This window comes from Oncorhynchus nerka, unplaced genomic scaffold (genome assembly GCF_034236695.1).
Source record: "Oncorhynchus nerka isolate Pitt River unplaced genomic scaffold, Oner_Uvic_2.0 unplaced_scaffold_1119, whole genome shotgun sequence".
Lineage (NCBI taxonomy): Eukaryota > Metazoa > Chordata > Actinopteri > Salmoniformes > Salmonidae > Oncorhynchus > Oncorhynchus nerka.
Genome location: NW_027040206.1, coordinates 53432 through 72003, shown reverse-complemented (window position 1 = coordinate 72003; position 18572 = coordinate 53432). Strand labels below are relative to the sequence as shown.

Genomic DNA, 18572 nt, shown 5'->3' with positions numbered 1-18572 from the left:
GGTTTTAAGTTATCCAAGGTAAAAGCCGCTAGTTGTTGCTGACAGTTTCGTGATGAGCTGAACTCGTTACGGGTTATTACCCCTGCGGTCTATCCCGTACTTCACCGTTTATAGTATTAGATGTGTCCAGGTTGCGATGCTTTAGGTCAATATAAACAACGTCGTTATCGAATTAAATGTCTCACCAGTTTGCTTTCGGTGTCCAGTATAAAAACCGTATTAATTTTTCTTTCCAAATCAACAACAAGTCAACTCTGGAGACATGAGTTGTGTTGACAGCTGTTTTAGTAGACAGACACGAGTAGCACCGTCACCCAGCGGTAGAGTTGAACCTCCCACGTTTTATCCTCTCCACCTGAAGTCTTTCTGTTTTCACAAGAAACGTATGTTATTTTTTACATTTTTTTTTTACAGAGATCTTGTGTGAGAAATTATCAGCAATGTTTTAATTCTGGTTTTATCCGCAGTAGTGTAGAATTTGTTTTATTATTCTGCTGCTCAAACTAACATGGTCCGACCGGAAACGGAAGCACCCCCTCCGGAACATGAATATCTGGATCAGAGAGTTTCTAAACCAAGAGGCGCAATATTTTGAGACTTCCGGGAACACTTCGGCAGAAACTATTTTATATCACAAAAGTGTGGACTTAGATTCTTGACTGGCTGCACATGCGCAGTTTGGCGTGTCGTCGCCATAACAGCCCCTACAAATGGAGTCGGTTGATTTCTATTGGACAAGCAGCTTAAGTCTTTGTCTGGATCATCCAATCACAAGCGAGAAAACAAAATTAACCCGGAAATAGTTAACCCAAAGAGTTTACCGCGAAATTGATCAGACAGACGGGACGGGAGAAGAAAAACAAAAACGAACAAACACGGAACCGACTGAAAAGTAGTATTGCATAGATATTATTATCATAATTATACACCTCGGCTGTCCGGTACATACCGGTCAACTTGACTGACTACTAATGGACGAGTATGACGAGATGTTCGGGATAGAGGACGAGTATGAGCAACAGTTCGCTGATGAGCTGGAGGTCCTGGCTGAGATGGACTGTGAGTTGTAAGCCTAGTTAGATGGATAAAAGTTAGTCTGGTCAAGATTAAAAAAAAAAAATATCCAAAAGTCTTCTTATTAAAACCGACTTTTCTAAACGCGGGTCGATTTGTTTGTTTCTCACCTGGGTGATATAACTCAGAACGGGCAGTAGGCTATAGCAGCGTTTTGAAAAGTCGCAATTTCAAAATATTTGTCACATGAGTCAACAGTCACATGAAATGCTGAATACAAAATGTATTTGTCAACAGGTGAGCAGAATACAACAGGTGTAGTAGACCTTACAGTGAAATGCTGAATACAACAGGTGTAGTAGACCTCACAGTGAAATGCTGAATACAACAGGTGTAGTAGACCTCACAGTGAAATGCTGAATACAACAGGTGTAGTAGACCTCACAGTGAAATGCTGAATACAACAGGTGTAGTAGACCTGACAGTGAAATGCTGAATACAACAGGTGTAGTAGACCTCACAGTGAAATGCTGAATACAACAGGTGTAGTAGACCTCACAGTGAAATGCTGAATACAACAGGTGTAGTAGACCTGACAGTGAAATGCTGAATACAACAGGTGTAGTAGACCTCACAGTGAAATGCTGAATACAACAGGTGTAGTAGACCTCACAGTGAAATGGTGTATGAATACAACAGGTGTAGTAGACCTCAGACCTCACAGTGAAATGACCTCACAGTGAGAAATACTGAATACAACAGGTGTAGTAGACCTCACAGTGAAATGCTGAATACAACAGGTGTAGTAGACCTCACAGTGAAATGCTGAATACAACAGGTGTAGTAGACCTCACAGTGAAATGCTGAATACAACAGGTGTGAGTAGACCTCACAGTGAAATGATGAATACAACAGGTGTAGTAGTCCTCACAGTGAAATGCTGAATACAACAGGTGTAGTAGACAGTGAAATGCTGAATACACAGTGAAGACCTCACAGTGAAATGCTGAATACAACAGGTGTAGTAGACCTCACAGTGAAGTTCTCTGGGATGCTCTGAATACAACAGGTGTAGTAGTTCTCTGGTGAACAGATGTAGTAGTTCTCTGGTGAACAGATGTAGTAGTTCTCTGGGAACAGATGTAGTAGTTCTCTGGGAACAGATGTAACTCTGGTGAACAGATGTAGTAGTTCTCTGGGAACAGATGTAGTAGTTCTCTGGTGAACAGATGTAGTAGTTCTCTAGGAATGTTACAGGTCTTGGTTAGGGTTCCCATGTCTCCATTTTACAGGTCTTGGTTAGGGTCTTGGTTCCAGGGTTCCCATGTCTCCATGTTACAGGTCTTGGTTAGGGTTCCCATGTCTCCATGTTACAGGTCTTGTTACAGTCTTGGTTAGGGTTCCCATGTCTCAGGTCTTGTTGTTCCATGTTACAGGTCTTGGTTAGGGTTCCCATGTCTCCATGTTACAGGTCTTGGTTAGGGTTCCCATGTTACAGGTCTTGGTTAGGGTTCCCATGTTACAGGTCTTGGTTAGGGTTCCCATGTCTCCATGTTACAGGTCTTGGTTAGGGTTCCCATGTCTCCATGTTACAGGTCTTGGTTAGGGTTCCCATGTTACAGGTCTTGGTTAGGGTTCCCATGTTACAGGTCTTGGTTAGGGTTCCCATGTCTCCATGTTACAGGTCTTGGTTAGGGTTCCCATGTTACAGGTCTTGGTTAGGGTTCCCATGTTACAGGTCTTGGTTAGGGTTCTCCATGTTACTCCATGTTACAGGTCTTGGTTAGGGTTCCCATGTCTCCATGTCTCCATGTTACAGGTCTTGGTTAGGGTTCCCATCTTGTTACAGGTCTTTGGTTAGGGTTCCCATGTCTCCATGTTACAGGTCTTGGTTAGGGTTCCCATGTCTCCATGTTACAGGTCTTGGTTAGGGTTCCCATGTTACAGGTCTTGGTTAGGGTTCCCATGTTACAGGTCTTGGGGTTCCCATGTCTCCATGGTTCCCATGTCTCCATGTTACAGGTCTTGGTTAGGGTTCCCATGTTCTTGGTTAGGGTTCACAGGTCTTGGTTAGGGTTCCCATGTCTCCATGTTACAGGTCTTGGTTAGGGTTCCCATGTCTCCATGTTACTTGGTTAGGTCTTGGTTAGGGTTCCCATGTCTCCATGTTACAGGTCTTGGTTAGGGTTCCCATGTCTCCATGTTACTTGGTTAGGTCTGTCTCCATGTTACAGGTCTAGGGTTCCCATGTCTCCATGTTACAGGTCTTGGTTAGGGTTCCCATGTCTCCATGTTACAGGTCTTGGTTAGGGTTCCCATGTCTCCATGTTACAGGTCTTGGTTAGGGTTCCCATGTCTCCATGTTAAAGGTCTTGGTTAGGGTTCCCATGTTACAGGTCTTGGTTAGGGTTCCCATGTCTCCATGTTACAGGTCTTGGTTAGGGTTCCCATGTCTCCATGTTACAGGTCTTGGTTAGGGTTCCCATGTCTCCATGTTACAGGTCTTGGTCAGGGTTCCCATGTCTCCATGTTACAGGTCTTGGTTAGGGTTCCCATGTTACTCTTGGTTAGGGTTCCCATGTTACAGGTCTTGGTTAGGGTTCCCATGTTACAGGTCTTGGTTAGGGTTCCCATGTTACAGGTCTTGGTTAGGGTTCCCATGTCTCCATGTTACAGGTCTTGGTTAGGGTTCCCATGTCTCCATGTTACAGGTCTTGGTTAGGGTTCCCATGTCTCCATGTTACAGGTCTTGGTTAGGGTTCCCATGTTACAGGTCTTGGTTAGGGTTCCCATGTTACAGGTCTTGGTTAGGGTTCCCATGTTACTCCATGTTCCATGTTACAGGTCTTGGTTAGGGTTCCCATGTCTCCATGTTACAGGTCTTGGTTAGGGTTCCCATGTTACAGGTCTTGGTTAGGGTTCCCATGTTACAGGTCTTGGTTATGTTACAGGTCTCCCATGTTACAGGTCTTGGTTAGGGTTCCCATGTTACAGGTTTACAGGTCTTGGTTAGGGTTCATGTCTTGGTTAGGGTTCCCATGTCTCCATGTTACAGGTCTTGGTTAGGGTTCCCATGTCTCCATGTTACAGGTCTTGGTTAGGGTTCCCATGTCTCTTGGTTGGGGTTCCCATGTTACAGCTCTTGGTTAGGGTTCCCATGTTACAGGTCTTGGTTAGGGTTCCCATGTCTCCATGTTACAGGTCTTGGTTAGGGTTCCCATGTTACAGGTCTTGGTTAGGGTTCCCATGTCTCCATGTTACAGGTCTTGGTTAGGGTTCCCATGTCTCCATGTTACAGGTCTTGGTTAGGGTTCCCATGTTACAGGTCTTGGTTAGGGTTCCTATGTCTCCATGTTACAGGTCTTGGTTAGGGTTCCCATGTTACAGGTCTTGGTTAGGGTTCCCATGTTACAGGTCTTGGTTAGGGTTCCCATGTCTCCATGTTACAGGTCTTGGTTAGGGTTCCCATGTTACAGGTCTTGGTTAGGGTTCCCATGTCTCCATGTTACAGGTCTTGGTTAGGGTTCCCATGTTACAGGTCTTGGTTAGGGTTCCCATGTCTCCATGTTACAGGTCTTGGTTAGGGTTCCCATGTCTCCATGTTACAGGTCTTGGTTAGGGTTCCCATGTTACAGGTCTTGGTTAGGGTTCCCATGTCTCCATGTTACAGGTCTTGGTTAGGGTTCCCATGTCTCCATGTTACAGGTCTTGGTTAGGGTTCCCATGTCTCCATGTTACAGGTCTTGGTTAGGGTTCCCATGTTACAGCTCTTGGTTAGGGTTCCCATGTTACAGGTCTTGGTTAGGGTTCCCATGTCTCCATGTTACAGGTCTTGGTTAGGGTTCCCATGTTACAGGTCTTGGTTAGGGTTCCCATGTCTCCATGTTACAGGTCTTGGTTAGGGTTCCCTCGGCCATGTTACAGGTCTTGGTTAGGGTTCCCATGTCTCCATGTTACAGGTCTTGGTTAGGGTTCCCATGTCTCCATGTTACAGGTCTTGGTTAGGGTTCCCATGTTACAGGTCTTGGTTAGGGTTCCCATGTCTCCATGTTACAGGTCTTGGTTAGGGTTCCCATGTCTCCATGTTACAGGTCTTGGTTAGGGTTCCCATGTTACAGGTCTTGGTTAGGGTTCCCATGTTACAGGTCTTGGTTAGGGTTCCCATGTTACAGGTCTTGGTTAGGGTTCCCCCTCGGCCATGTTACAGGTCTTGTTCACAGGAAACGGAGGTGACCACCTCTGCTACTTATCTATCTGCATCTCCTAACACCTGTGTGTAATTTGATGTGTGTGTATTCTGTGTGTGTGTGTGTGTCTCTCTGTGTGTAATTTGATGTGTGTGTATTATGTGTGTGTGTGTGTGTGTGTCTCTCTGTGTGTAATTTGATGTGTGTGTATTCTGTGTGTGTAATTTGAGGACGCCACAAAAGTGTTGTCACTGAAAAATACTGTCGGCTACCTACCTAGTAGTCTGATGTCTCTCTCTCTGTGTGTGTATTATGATGTGTGTATTCTGATGTGTCTCTCTGTGTGGTCAGTTAATCCAGCTCCTTCCACTAAGCGGTCAGAGTTCCGGAAGCAGAAGCCTCAGTCGTTCCAGGAAGCCATCACCGCTGGTGACCAGCCACTCAGGAGCCAATCACAGGCATCGTCAGAACGGAGCCTCGGCCAATTGGAAGGCCCGTCTGTGGCGTGTGACGGAGAGGACATAGAACACCTGCTGGCGGACGAGCCAATCAGTGAGTAGCTCTTCCCTTCTTCTCTGCCGTTAGTGTGATGACGTGAGAGAGAGTACTGTGGTGACTCTTTGTCGTTGATGTATTTGTATCCGTGTGTAGCTCCCAAGGCTAAGCGTCTGAGGCAGGATGTGGCCAAGAAGCTGTTTGAGGTGTCTCAGGTTGATGACATCACCCCCCCGTCGTCTCCAGAGGAGTTTCATCGAACCCCGAGCAGCAGGTAGGATCAAAGGTCATACTGGAACCAGCTGACCAGCCCTCTAATAACCCACTAGTACATCAACTAGAACCAGCTGACCAGCCCTCTAATAACCCACTAGTACATCAACTAGAACCAGCCCTCTAATAACCCACTAGTACATCAACTAGAACCAGTCCTCTAATAATCCACTAGTACATCAACTAGAACCAGCTGACCAGCCCTCTAATAACCCACTAGTACATCAACTAGAACCAGCCCTCTAATAACCCACTAGTACATCAACTAGAATCAGCCCTCTAATAACCGACTAGTACATCAACTAGAACCAGCTGACCAGCCCTCTAATAACCCACTAGTACATCAACTAGAACCAGTCCTCTAATAACCCACTAGTACATCAACTAGAACCAGCTGACCAGCCCTCTAATAACCCACTAGTACATCAACTAGAACCAGTCCTCTAATAATCCACTAGTACATCAACTAGAACCAGCCCTCTAATAACCCACTAGTACATCAACTAGAACCAGCCCTCTAATAACCCACTAGTACATCAACTAGAACCAGCCCTCTAATAACCCACTAGCACATCAACTAGAACCAGCCCTCTAATAACCCACTAGTACATCAACTAGAACCAGCCCTCTAATAACCCACTAGTACATCAACTAGAACCAGCCCTCTAATAACCCACTAGTACATCAACTAGAACCAGCCCTCTAATAACCCACTAGTACATCAACTAGAACCAGCCCTCTAATAACCCACTAGTACATCAACTAGAACCAGCCCTCTAATGACCCACTATTACATCAACTAGAACCAGCCCTCTAATAACCCACTATTACATCAACTAGAACCAGCCCTCTAATAACCCACTAGTATATCAACTGGAACCAGCCCTCTAATAACCCACTAGTACATCAACTAGAACCAGCTGACCAGCCCTCTAATAACCCACTAGTACATCAACTAGAACCAGCCCTCTAATAACCCACTAGTACATCAACTAGAACCAGCCCTCTAATAACCCACTAGTACATCAACTAGAACCAGCCCTCTAATAACCCACTAGAACCAGCTGACCAGCCCTCTAATAACCCACTAGTACATCAACTAGAACCAGCCCTCTAATAACCCACTAGAACCAGCTGACCAGCCCTCTAATAACCCACTAGTACATCAACTAGAACCAGCCCTCTAATAACCCACTAGAACCAGCTGACCAGCCCTCTAATAACCCACTAGTACATCAACTAGAACCAGCTGACCAGCCCTCTAATAACCCACTAGTACATCAACTAGAACCAGCCCTCTAATAACCCACTAGTACATCAACTAGAACCAGCTGACCAGCCCTCTAATAACCCACTAGTACATCAACTAGAACCAGCCCTCTAATGACCCACTAGTACATCAACTAGAACCAGCCCTCTAATAACCCACTAGTACATCAACTAGAACCAGCCCTCTAATAACCCACTATTACATCAACTAGAACCAGCCCTCTAATAACCCACTATTACATCAACTAGAACCAGCCCTCTAATAACCCACTAGTATATCAACTGGAACCAGCCCTCTAATAACCCACTAGTACATCAACTAGAACCAGCTGACCAGCCCTCTAATAACCCACTAGTACATCAACTAGAACCAGCCCTCTAATAACCCACTAGTACATCAACTAGAACCAGCCCTCTAATAACCCACTAGTACATCAACTAGAACCAGCCCTCTAATAACCCACTAGAACCAGCTGACCAGCCCTCTAATAACCCACTAGTACATCAACTAGAACCAGCCCTCTAATAACCCACTAGAACCAGCTGACCAGCCCTCTAATAACCCACTAGTACATCAACTAGAACCAGCCCTCTAATAACCCACTAGAACCAGCTGACCAGCCCTCTAATAACCCACTAGTACATCAACTAGAACCAGCCCTCTAATAACCCACTAGTACATCAACTAGAACCAGCCCTCTAATAACCCACTAGAACCAGCTGACCAGCCCTCTAATAACCCACTAGTACATCAACTAGAACCAGCCCTCTAATAACCCACTAGAACCAGCTGACCAGCCCTCTAATAACCCACTAGTACATCAACTAGAACCAGCCCTCTAATAACCCACTAGTACATCAACTAGAACCAGCCCTCTAATAACCCACTAGTACATCAACTAGAACCAGCCCTCTAATAACCCACTAGTACATCAACTAGAACCAGCCCTCTAATAACCCACTAGTACATCAACTAGAACCAGCTGACCAGCCCTCTAATAACCCACTAGTACATCAACTAGAACCAGCCCTCTAATAACCCACTAGTACATCAACTAGAACCAGCTGACCAGCCCTCTAATAACCCACTAGTACATCAACTAGAACCAGCCCTCTAATGACCCACTAGTACATCAACTAGAACCAGCCCTCTAATAACCCACTAGTACATCAACTAGAACCAGCCCTCTAATAACCCACTAGTACATCAACTAGAACCAGCCCTCTAATAACCCACTAGTACATCAACTAGAACCAGCTGACCAGCCCTCTAATAACCCACTAGTACATCAACTAGAACCAGCCCTCTAATAACCCACTAGTACATCAACTGTCTGAGAATCCACTAGTACATCAACTAGAACCAGCCCTCTAATAACCCACTAGTACATCAACTAGAACCAGCCCTCTAATAACCCACTAGTACATCAACTAGAACCAGCTGACCAGCCCTCTAATAACCCACTAGTACATCAACTAGGTAACCAGCTGACCAGCCCTCTAATAACTGTCCACTAGTACATCAACTAGAACCTGTCCTCTAATAACCCACTAGGTACATCAACTAGAACCAGCTGACCAGCCCCAATAGGTTTCAGGCCCTGTCTGATGGTTGGTGATCTGTCCCATTGATCTGTCCCAATAGGTGGTTTCAGGCCCTGTCTGATGGTTGGTATTGATCTGTCCCAATAGGTGGTTTCAGGCCCTGTCTGATGGTTGGTGATCTGTCCCAATATGGTTTCTGTCTGATGGTTGGTATTGATCTGTCCCAATAGGTGGTTTCAGGCCCTGTCTGATGGTTGGCCCATTGATCTGTCCTGTCAATGGTTTCAGGCCCTGTCTGATGGTTGGTGTCAGGCCCAATAGGTGGTCTGATGGTTGGTATTGATCTGTCCCAATAGGTGGTTTCAGGCCCTGTCTGATGGTTGGTATTGATCTGTCCCAATTGGTTTCCAGGCCCTGTCTGATGGTTGGTGTTGATTGATCTGTCCCAATAGGTGGTTTCAGGCCCTGTCTGATGGTTGGTATTGATCTGTCCCAATAGGTGGTTTCAGTCCCTGTCTGATGGTTGGTATTGATCTGTCCCAATAGGTGGTTACCTGATGGTTGGTATTGATCTGTCCCAATAGGTGGTTTCTGTCTGATGGTTGGTGTTGATCTGTCCCAATAGGTGGTTTCTGTCTGATGGTTGGTATTGATCTGTCCCAATAGGTGGTTTCAGGCCCTGTCTGATGGTTGGTATTGATCTGTCCCAATAGGTGGTTTCTGTCTGATGGTTGGTATTGATCTGTCCCAATAGGTGGTTTCAGGCCCTGTCTGATGGTTGGTGTTGATCTGTCCCAATAGGTGGTTTCAGGCCCTGTCTGATGGTTGGTGTTGATCTGTCCCAATAGGTGGTTTCAGGCCCTGTCTGATGGTTGGTATTGATCTGTCCCAATAGGTGGTTCTGATGGTTGGTATCTGATCCCCAATGTCTGATGGTTGGTATTGATCTGTCCCAATAGGTGGTTTCCAGGCCCTGTCTGATGGTTGGTATTGATCTGTCCCAATAGGGTTGGTGTTGATCTGTCCCACAGGTGGTACCAGGCCCTGTCTGCTGGTTGGTGATCCCAATAGGTGGTTTCTGTCTGATGGTTGGTATTGATCTGTCCCAATAGGTGGTTTCAGGCCCTGTCTGATGGTTGGTGTTGATCTGTCCTGAATAGGTGGTTAGGCCCTGTCTGATGGTTGGTGTTGATCTGTCCCAATAGGTGGTTTCAGGCCCTGTCTGATGGTTGGTGTTGATCTGTCCCAATAGGTGGTTTCTGGCCCTGTCTGATGGTTGGTATTGATCTGTCCCAATAGGTGGTTTCAGGCCCTGTCTGATGGTTGGTGTTGATATAGTTGGTATTGATCTGTCCCAATAGGTGGTTTCAGGCCCTGTCTGATGGTTGGCATTGATCTGTCCCAATAGGTGGTGTCAGGCCCTGTCTGATGGTTGGTATTGATCTGTCCCAATAGGTGGTTTCAGGCCCTGTCTGATGGTTGGTATTGATCTGTCCCAATAGGTGGTTTCAGGCCCTGTCTGATGGTTGGTATTGATCTGTCCCAATAGGTGGTTTCAGGCCCTGTCTGATGGTTGGCATTGATCTGTCCCAATAGGTGGTTTCAGTCCCTGTCTGATGGTTGGTATTGATCTGTCCCAATAGGTGGTACTGTCTGAGGCCCTGTCTGATGGTTTTCTGTCTGATGGTGGTATTGATCTGTCCCAATAGGTGGTTTCAGGCCTGATGGTTGGTATTGATCTGTCCCAATAGGTGGTTTCAGGCCCTGTCTGATGGTTGGTATTGATCTGTCCCAATAGGTGGGTTGGTATTGATCTGTCTGATGGTTGGTGTTGATCTGTCCCAATAGGTGGTTTCAGGCCCTGTCTGATGGTTGGTATTGATCTGTCCCAATAGGTGGTTTCAGGCCCTGTCTGATGGTTGGTATTGATCTGTCCCAATAGGTGGTTTCAGGCCCTGTCTGATGGTTGGTGTTGATCTGTCCCATTGATCTGTCCCAATAGGTGGTTTCAGGCCCTGTCTGATGGTTGGTATTGATCTGTCCCAATAGGTGGTTTCAGTCCCTGTCTGATGGTTGGTTTGGTCCCAATTGGTTACTGTCTGATCTGTCCCAATAGGTGGTTTCTGTCTGATGGTTGGTATTGATCTGTCCCAATAGGTGGTTTCAGGCCCTGTCTGATGGTTGGTGTTGATTGATCTGTCCCAATGGTGGTTACCCTCTGATGGTTGGTATTGATCTGTCCCAATAGGTGGTTTCTGTCTGATGGTTGGTATTGATCTGTCCCAATAGGTGGTTTCAGGCCCTGTCTGATGGTTGGTATTGATCTGTCCCAATAGGTGGTTTCAGGCCCTGTCTGATGGTTGGTATTGATCTGTCCCAATAGGTGGTTTCAGGCCCTGTCTGATGGTTGGTATTGATCTGTCCCAATAGGTGGTTTCTGAGGCCCTGTCTGATGGTTGGTATTGATCTGTCCCAATAGGTTTCAGGTTACTGTCTGATGGTTGGTTGATCTGTCCCAATAGGTGGTTTCAGGCCCTGTCTGATGGTTGGTGTTGATCCCCAATAGGTGTCTGATGGTTGGTATTGATCTGTCCCAATAGGTGGTTTCAGGCCCTGTCTGATGGTTGGTATTGATCTGTCCCAATAGGTGGTTTCTGTCTGATGGTTGGTATTGATCTGTCCCAATAGGTGGTTTCTGATGGTTGCCCTGTCTGATGGTTGGTGTTGATCTGTCCCAATTGGTTACTCTGATGGTTGGTATTGATCTGTCCCAATAGGTGGTTTCAGGCCCTGTCTGATGGTTGGTGTTGATCTGTCCCAATAGGTGGTTTCAGGCCCTGTCTGATGGTTGGTATTGATCTGTCCCAATAGGTGGTTTCAGGCCCTGTCTGATGGTTGGTGTTGATCTGTCCCAATTGGTTTCTGTCTGATGGTTGGTATTGATGTCCCAATAGGTGGTTTCAGGCCCTGATCTGATGGTTGGTGGTTTCATTGATCTGTCCCAATAGGTGGTTTCAGGCCCTGTCTGATGGTTGGTGTTGATCTGTCCCAATAGGTGGTTTCAGGCCCTGTCCCATCTGTCCCAATAGGTGGTTTCTGTCTGATGGTTGGTATTGATCTGTCCCAATAGGTGGTTTCAGGCCCTGTCTGATGGTTGGTATTGATCTGTCCCAATGGTGGTTTCTGTCTGATGGTTGGTATTGATCTGTCCCAATAGGTGGTTTCAGGCCCTGTCTGATGGTTGGTATTGATCTGTCCCAATAGGTGGTTTCAGGCCCTGTCTGATGGTTGGTATTGATCTGTCCCAATAGGTGGTTTCAGGCCCTGTCTGATGGTTGGTATTGATCTGTCCCAATAGGTGGTTTCAGGCCCTGTCTGATGGTTGGCATGATCTGTCCCAATAGTGGTTTCAGTCCCTGTCTGATGGTTGGTATTGATCTGTCCCAATAGGTGGTTTCAGGCCCTGTCTGATGGTTGGTGTTGATCTGTCCCAATAGGTGGTTTCTGTCTGATGGTTGGTATTGATCTGTCCCAATAGGTGGTTTCAGGCCCTGTCTGATGGTTGGTATTGATCTGTCCCAATAGGTGGTTGGTTGGTCAGATCTGCCCAATGGTGGTTTTTCTGTGATGGTTGGTATTGATCTGTCCCAATAGGTGGTTTCTGTCTGATGGTTGGTATTGATCTGTCCCAATAGGTGGTTTCAGGCCCTGTCTGATGGTTGGTGTTGATCTGTCCCAATAGGTGGTTTCTGTCTGATGGTTGGTATTGATCTGTCCCAATAGGTGGTTTCAGGCCCTGTCTGATGGTTGGTATTGATCTGTCCCAATAGGTGGTTTCAGGCCCTGTCTGATGGTTGGTATTGATCTGTCCCAATAGGTGGTTTCAGGCCCTGTCTGATGGTTGGTATTGATCTGTCCCAATAGGTGGTTTCAGGCCCTGTCTGATGGTTGGTATTGATCTGTCCCAATAGGTGGTTTCAGGCCCTGTCTGATGGTTGGTATTGATCTGTCCCAATAGGTGGTTTCAGGCCCTGTCTGATGGTTGGCATTGATCTGTCCCAATAGGTGGTTTCAGTCCCTGTCTGATGGTTGGTATTGATCTGTCCCAATAGGTGGTACCAGGCCCTGTCTGATGGTTGGTGTTGATCTGTCCCAATAGGTGGTTTCTGTCTGATGGTTGGTATTGATCTGTCCCAATAGGTGGTTTCAGGCCCTGTCTGATGGTTGGTATTGATCTGTCCCAATAGGTGGTTTCTGTCTGATGGTTGGTGTTGATCTGTCCCAATAGGTGGTTTCAGGCCCTGTCTGATGGTTGGTATTGATCTGTCCCAATAGGTGGTTTCAGGCCCTGTCTGATGGTTGGTATTGATCTGTCCCAATAGGTGGTTTCAGGCCCTGATGGTTGGTATTGATCTGTCCCAATAGGTGGTTTCTGGCCCTCTGATGGTTGGTATTGATCTGTCCCAATAGGTGGTTACCCTGTCTGATGGTTGGTGTTGATCTGTCCCTAGGTGGTTTCTGTCTGATGGTTGGTATTGATCTGTCCCAATAGGTGGTTAGGCTGTCTGATGGTTGGTATTGATCTGTCCCAATAATAGGTGGTTACTCAGTCTGTCTGATGGTTGGTATTGATCTGTCCCAATAGGTGGTTACTGTCTGATGGTTGGTATTGATCTGTCCCAATAGGTGGTTTCAGGCCCTGTCTGATGGTTGGTATTGATCTGTCCCAATAGGTGGTTTCAGTTTCAGTGGTTTCAGGCCCTGTCTGATGGTTGGTATTGATCTGTCCCAATAGGTGGTTTCAGGCCCTGTCTGATGGTTGGTATTGATCTGTCCCAATAGGTGGTTTCAGGCCCTGTCTGATGGTTGGTATTGATCTGTCCCAATAGGTGGTTTCAGGCCCTGTCTGATGGTTGGTATTGATCTGTCCCAATGGTTGGTATTGGTGGTTTCAGGCCCTGTCTGATGGTTGGTTGGTATTGATCTGTCCCAATAGGTGGTTTCAGGCCCTGTCTGATGGTTGGTATTGATCTGTCCCAATAGGTGGTTTCAGGCCCTGTCTGATGGTTGGTATTGATCTGTCCCAATAGGTGGTTTCAGGCCCTGTCTGATGGTTGGTGTTGATCTGTCCCAATAGGTGGTTTCAGGCCCTGTCTGATGGTTGGTGTTGATCTGTCCCAATAGGTGGTTTCTGGATGGTTGGTATTGATCTGTCCCAATTGGTTTCAGGCCCTGTCTGATGGTTGGTATTGATCTGTCCCAATAGGTGGTTTCAGGCCCTGTCTGATGGTTGGTGTTGATCTGTCCCAATAGGTGGTTTCTGTCTGATGGTTGGTATTGATCTGTCCCAATAGGTGGTTTCATGGTTGGTATTGATCCCCAATAGGTGGTTTCTGTCTGATGGTTGGTATTGATCTGTCCCAATAGGTGGTTTCAGGCCCTGTCTGATGGTTGGTGTTGATCTGTCCCAATAGGTGGTTTCAGGCCCTGTCTGATGGTTGGTATTGATCTGTCCCAATAGGTGGTTTCAGGCCCTGTCTGATGGTTGGTATTGATCTGTCCCAATAGGTGGTTTCAGGCCCTGTCTGATGGTTGGCATTGATCTGTCCCAATAGGTGGTTTCAGTCCCTGTCTGATGGTTGGTATTGATCTGTCCCAATAGGTGGTTACTGTCTGATGGTTGGTGTTGATCTGTCCCAATAGGTGGTTTCTGTCTGATGGTTGGTATTGATCTGTCCCAATAGGTGGTTTCAGGCCCTGTCTGATGGTTGGTATTGATCTGTCCCAATAGGTGGTTTCAGGCCCTGTCTGATGGTTGGTATTGATCTGTCCCAATAGGTGGTTTCTGTCTGATGGTTGGTATTGATCTGTCCCAATAGGTGGTTTCTGTCTGATGGTTGGTATTGATCTGTCCCAATAGGTGGTTTCAGGCCCTGTCTGATGGTTGGTATTGATCTGTCCCAATAGGTGGTTTCAGGCCCTGTCTGATGGTTGGTGTTGATCTGTCCCAATAGGTGGTTTCATCTGTCCTGTCCCAATAGGTGGTTTCAGGCCCTGTCTGATGGTTGGTGTTGATCTGTCCCAATAGGTGGTTACTGTCTGATGGTTGGTATTGATCTGTCCCAATAGGTGGTTTCAGGCCCTGTCTGATGGTTGGTGTTGATATAGTTGGTATTGATCTGTCCCAATAGGTGGTTTCAGGCCCTGTCTGATGGTTGGCATTGATCTGTCCCAATAGGTGGTGTCAGGCCCTGTCTGATGGTTGGTATTGATCTGTCCCAATAGGTGGTTTCAGGCCCTGTCTGATGGTTGGTTTCTGTCCCAATAGGTGGTTTCCCCCAATGTCTGATGGTTGGTATTGATCTGTCCCAATAGGTGGTTTCAGGCCCTGTCTGATGGTTGGTATTGATCTGTCCCAATAGGTGGTTTCCAGGCCCTGTCTGATGGTTGGTGTTGATCTGTCCCAATAGGTGGTTTCAGGCCCTGTCTGATGGTTGGTGTTGATCTGTCCCAATAGGTGGTTTCTGGATGGTTTCAGGCCCTGTCCCAATGGTGGTTTCAGGCCCTGTCTGATGGTTGGTATTGATCTGTCCCAATAGGTGGTTTCTGTCTGATGGTTGGTATTGATCTGTCCCAATAGGTGGTTTCAGGCCCTGTCTGATGGTTGGTATTGATCTGTCCCAATAGGTGGTTTCAGGCCCTGTCTGATGGTTGGTATTGATCTGTCCCAATAGGTGGTTTCTGAGGCCCTGTCTGATGGTTGGTATTGATCTGTCCCAATAGGTGGTTTCAGGCCCTGTCTGATGGTTGGTATTGATCTGTCCCAATAGGTGGTTTCAGGCCCTGTCTGATGGTTGGTATTGATCTGTCCCAATAGGTGGTTTGGCTGATGGTTGGTATTGATCTGTCCCAATAGGTGGTTTCAGGCCCTGTCTGATGGTTGGTATTGATCTGTCCCAATAGGTGGTTTCTGTCTGATGGTTGGTATTGATCTGTCCCAATAGGTGGTTTCAGGCCCTGTCTGATGGTTGGTGTTGATCTGTCCCAATAGGTGGTTTCAGGCCCTGTCTGATGGTTGGTATTGATCTGTCCCAATAGGTGGTTTCAGGCCCTGTCTGATGGTTGGTATTGATCTGTCCCAATAGGTGGTTTCTGTCTGATGGTTGGTATTGATCTGTCCCAATAGGTGGTTTCAGGCCCTGTCTGATGGTTGGTATTGATCTGTCCCAATAGGTGGTTACTGTCTGATGGTTGGTATTGATCTGTCCCAATAGGTGGTTACTGTCTGATGGTTGGTGTTGATCTGTCCCAATAGGTGGTTTCAGGCCCTGTCTGATGGTTGGTGTTGATCTGTCCCAATAGGTGGTTTCTGTCTGATGGTTGGTATTGATCTGTCCCAATAGGTGGTTTCAGGCCCTGTCTGATGGTTGGTGTTGATCTGTCCCAATAGGTGGTTACTGTCTGATGGTTGGTATTGATCTGTCCCAATAGGTGGTTTCAGGCCCTGTCTGATGGTTGGTGTTGATCTGTCCCAATAGGTGGTACCAGGCCCTGTCTGATGGTTGGTGTTGATCTGTCCCAATAGGTGGTACCAGGCCCTGTCTGATGGTTGGTGTTGATCTGTCCCAATAGGTGGTTTCTGTCTGATGGTTGGTATTGATCTGTCCCAATAGGTGGTTTCAGGCCCTGTCTGATGGTTGGTATTGATCTGTCCCAATAGGTGGTACCAGGCCCTGTCTGATGGTTGGTGTTGATCTGTCCCAATAGGTGGTTTCTGTCTGATGGTTGGTATTGATCTGTCCCAATAGGTGGTTTCTGTCTGATGGTTGGTATTGATCTGTCCCAATAGGTGGTTTCAGGCCCTGTCTGATGGTTGGCATTGATCTGTCCCAATAGGTGGTTTCAGGCCCTGTCTGATGGTTGGTATTGATCTGTCCCAATAGGTGGTTTCAGGCCCTGTCTGATGGTTGGTATTGATCTGTCCCAATAGGTGGTTTCAGGCCCTGTCTGATGGTTGGCATTGATCTGTCCCAATAGGTGGTTTCAGTCCCTTTCTGATGGTTGGTATTGATCTGTCCCAATAGGTGGTACCAGGCCCTGTCTGATGGTTGGTGTTGATCTGTCCCAATAGGTGGTTTCTGTCTGATGGTTGGTATTGATCTGTCCCAATAGGTGGTTTCAGGCCCTGTCTGATGGTTGGTATTGATCTGTCCCAATAGGTGGTTTCAGGCCCTGTCTGATGGTTGGTATTGATCTGTCCCAATAGGTGGTTTCTGTCTGATGGTTGGTATTGATCTGTCCCAATAGGTGGTTTCTGTCTGATGGTTGGTATTGATCTGTCCCAATAGGTGGTTTCAGGCCCTGTCTGATGGTTGGTATTGATCTGTCCCAATAGGTGGTTTCAGGCCCTGTCTGATGGTTGGTATTGATCTGTCCCAATAGGTGGTTTCAGGCCCTGTCTGATGGTTGGTATTGATCTGTCCCAATAGGTGGTTTCAGGCCCTGTCTGATGGTTGGTATTGATCTGTCCCAATAGGTGGTTTCAGGCCCTGTCTGATGGTTGGTATTGATCTGTCCCAATAGGTGGTTTCTGATGGCCCTGTCTGATGGTTGGTATTGATCTGTCCCAATAGGTGGTTTCAGGCCCTGTCTGATGGTTGGTATTGATCTGTCCCAATAGGTGGTTTCAGGCCCTGTCTGATGGTTGGTGTTGATCTGTCCCAATAGGTGGTTTCTGTCTGATGGTTGGTATTGATCTGTCCCAATGGTGGTTTCTGTCCCAGGTGGTTTCCCCTGTCTGATGGTTGGTATTGATCTGTCCCAATAGGTGGTTTCTGTCTGATGGTTGGTATTGATCTGTCCCAATGGTGGTTTCTGTCTGATGGTTGGTATTGATCTGTCCCAATAGGTGGTTTCATGGTTGGTATTGATCCCCAATGTCTGATGGTTGGTATTGATCTGTCCCAATAGGTGGTTTCAGGCCCTGTCTGATGGTTGGTGTTGATCTGTCCCAATAGGTGGTTACTTGATGGTTGGTATTGATCTGTCCCAATAGGTGGTTTCAGGCCCTGTCTGATGGTTGGTGTTGATCTGTCCCAATAGGTGGTTTGTCTGATGGTTGGTATTGATCTGTCCCAATAGGTGGTTTCAGGCCCTGGTGGTTGGTGTTGATCTGTCCCAATAGTGGTTTCTGTCTGATGGTTGGTGTTGATCTGTCCCAATAGGTGGTTTCAGGCCCTGTCTGATGGTTGGTATTGATCTGTCCCAATAGGTGGTTTCAGGCCCTGTCTGATGGTTGGTGTTGATCTGTCCCAATAGGTGGTTTCAGGCCCTGTCTGATGGTTGGTATTGATCTGTCCCAATAGGTGGTTTCTGCCCTGTCTGATGGTTGGTATTGATCTGTCCCAATAGGTGGTTTCATGTCTGATGGTGGTTTCTGTCTGATGGTTGGTATTGATCTGTCCCAATAGGTGGTTTCAGGCCCTGTCTGATGGTTGGTATTGATCTGTCCCAATGGTTGTAGATCTGTCCCAATAGGTGGTTTTAGGCCCTGTCTGATGGTTGGTGTTGATCTGGTGGTTTTCTGTCTGACTGGTGGTTTCTGATGGTTGGTATTGATCTGTCCCAATAGGTGGTTTCAGGCCCTGTCTGATGGTTGGTATTGATCTGTCCCAATAGGTGGTTACTGTCTGATGGTTGGTATTGATCTGTCCCAATAGGTGGTTACTGTCTGATGGTTGGTATTGATCTGTCCCAATAGGTGGTTTCAGGCCCTGTCTGATGGTTGGT

General features: G+C 46.9%; 1 pseudogene; it reads left to right on the top strand.

Moving 5' to 3' along the window:
- The first annotated feature begins 894 nt into the window (after nt 1-894).
- The window catches only part of LOC135570081 (chromosome transmission fidelity protein 18 homolog), a 57018-nt pseudogene continuing 39340 nt past the window's right edge, over nt 895-18572 (top strand).